Below are 2,580 nucleotides of genomic sequence, written 5' to 3' on the forward strand. Positions count from 1 at the left end.
AACAAGAGGAGGACCGCAAGAACCAAGAAAGGATGACCGAACTGGCCCAGAAATTGCAACAAAAGATCAAGACCTACAAACAACAAATTGAGGAGGCCGAGGAAATCGCCGCCTTGAACTTGGCTAAGTTCCGCAAAGCTCAACAGGAATATGAGGAATCTGAAGAGCGTTCTAAGGCTGCAGATTTTGGTATCAACACCGCTCGTTCTGCTCGAGCTGGATCTTTCTTTTAAGTGAGATCCCAGCCGTTCCCCAAAACATCGTAAATTTAATGTTTTTCAGTCCCAGTGAAATGACGTACCTTGACCCCACCCAGCATGTGAGAAAATACCAAAAAATACTAACGAAATATAATTTGCAAACTATGTCTATCTTCTAAAGCTTATGACTTGCCTGGTACCAATGTTCAATGGGAAGAGTAAGGAGTGCTCAGTAGAATATATCAAATATGTTATCCCTGACCACGAAACACTTTTCACTTTTTATGAAATTTGGTCTACCACCGAATTCGAGTTGGCAGACCGAGCTAGTCCTTGAATTGAATGATCTGGCTGATCTGGAACGCTGGTTAAAAATTGTCGAAGTCTGAGTTGAAAGATGCTGCCGGATCAACAACACCTACATATTCACTAAGAATATTAGAAGGAAGGAAATTAATCCATGACAATAATTGTCAAATTTTCGTAACAATGCTCCTTGCTTGACAATACAATACCCGGATTTTCCAGCGGCAGGCAGTTTGGGATTCAATTTAATTACTTTCAAACAGCTTGAGGTGGAGATCCTAAACGCATGCAAGGTCTTCAGCCTTTTCCTGAGAATCACAGATCACAAAGGAGACTTTTGGTATCATCCTTAGGTAGCTAACCTGTTGCTTGTCAGCTGCCATTATTTTCGAGGACGCAACCGAGCTGCCGCAGGCTTTCGCCGCGGCCTAGCCGCCCCCAGGTCCTTGCAACTGAAAGGTTAGGTTAGGTTAGGTCAGGTTAGGTTAGGTCAAGCTAGGTCAGTTTAGCTTAGTGAAGCCATCTTCGTCCAAGCCTCCAGAACAACAGCTGAAGCAAAAGGTTAGATACGTAAGGACATGGATTTCTAGAAGATGGATGGCACACGGCAAAAAGAAGGTGACCCATAGTGGGGAAAGAGGCGATCTCTCTGTTTGTTTGAAAGAGCAACCTTGACATCATTTTCAGAGCTTCTTCCTTCATGGAAAATACAAATATATCAATAGCTACGAATTATTAAGGCAATTGCCCTATTTTTAGTTCCTAATTTTCTATCATTAATTCTTCTTTAAAGCTAAGAATGCAAATTCCAGTAGTGTTAGTAAAACTCTCCTCCCTTGACAAACCCAAGATATAGGTTTCAATGGGCACTTATTGCCAATTGTAAAAGCGAGACAAAATACCTAATATAGTATATTTGCAAAACTCTTCTTTCATCTCTACCCAAAAACGAGCTTCTATTTACATTAGCTTAAATCCATATGAAACTTTCAAAAATAACTTGATATCTCAACTTGGATATTACAATCAAATCTAAATGATGCAAAGCAACTCTGTCATACAAAATTGTAAATGAATTGAAAATGAGCTTCTCAGTTTCCACATGAAGTCTTCCTCAGTAGAAGACATTTCATGTTGAATTGAATTGGAAACAGCATGATGTTAAATTATGACAGCAAGTTCATGAGGTACGTTATAACTCCTATAATCCAAAAAGTATGTAACAGTTAGGGCGGGGAAGGTATTATGTTCTCGGTTTTTTACAAGTAATTAAGGTTCAAGAACATGTTTTCAATTTAAAGGAGCTCCATCAATGTGAGTCCTTGTGGTTTTTTTTGTTTGGTTTTTCACGGGCTTTTCTNCGAGGAAATCGCCGCCTTGAACTTGGCTAAGTTCCGCAAGGCTCAACAGGAATATGAGGAGTCTGAAGATCGCTCCAGGAACGCTGAAGTTGGAATGAGCAATGTTCGATCTGCCCGAGCTGGATCATTCTTCTAATATCAGAGCACACTAAATCTCAGAATCATGTCCCTACCTATCCCATTGGAATAACATACCTTGATCCAACCCAGCATGTTAGAAAATACCAAAAAAATGTACTAACGAAATAAATTATGCAAACTCGATTGAACTTGTAAGTTATTCATTTCTTCAAAACGGTACCTGAGAACTCAACTGAGTTGTTCAACCATTTGGCAATATTTTGTTGTTTCATGACAGAATTTGAATTTGCCTTTCACATCAAGGGCTCAACATTGCAAAAGAAAGTGTGAAATTTCAGCAAAACTTCGTACCATGTATTGAAGTGACACATGACTCTTTGTCATTGTCGATCTGGTTTCTTCTTGGAGGTAAGGCTATTAAAGTTTACAATCAACGGTTTCATCAAGAAATAAAAACTCTCTAGTTCCAACGAACAGTTGATTTAGAGTACTTCAGTGATTTGTCTGGTCAACCTTGTTCTCCAAAACTTGGCAGCTTTTCAAACTAAGACAAAAGTTTCAAGTTGAAAAAACGAGCTTTTAGGGCATTGCAGGTATTTTTCGAGGCCATTTAAATTGTTTGCTTCTCGGGG

At 39.3% G+C, this 2,580-nt stretch overlaps 1 pseudogene; it reads left to right on the forward strand.

Annotated features, from left to right (window-relative positions):
* The window catches only part of LOC131883832 (myosin heavy chain, muscle-like), an 8,347-nt pseudogene extending 6,216 nt beyond the window's left edge, over window positions 1-2,131 (forward strand).
* The last annotated feature ends 449 nt before the right edge of the window (window positions 2,132-2,580 follow it).

This window comes from Tigriopus californicus, chromosome 7 (genome assembly GCF_007210705.1).
Source record: "Tigriopus californicus strain San Diego chromosome 7, Tcal_SD_v2.1, whole genome shotgun sequence".
In the NCBI taxonomy this organism is placed as follows: domain Eukaryota; kingdom Metazoa; phylum Arthropoda; class Copepoda; order Harpacticoida; family Harpacticidae; genus Tigriopus; species Tigriopus californicus.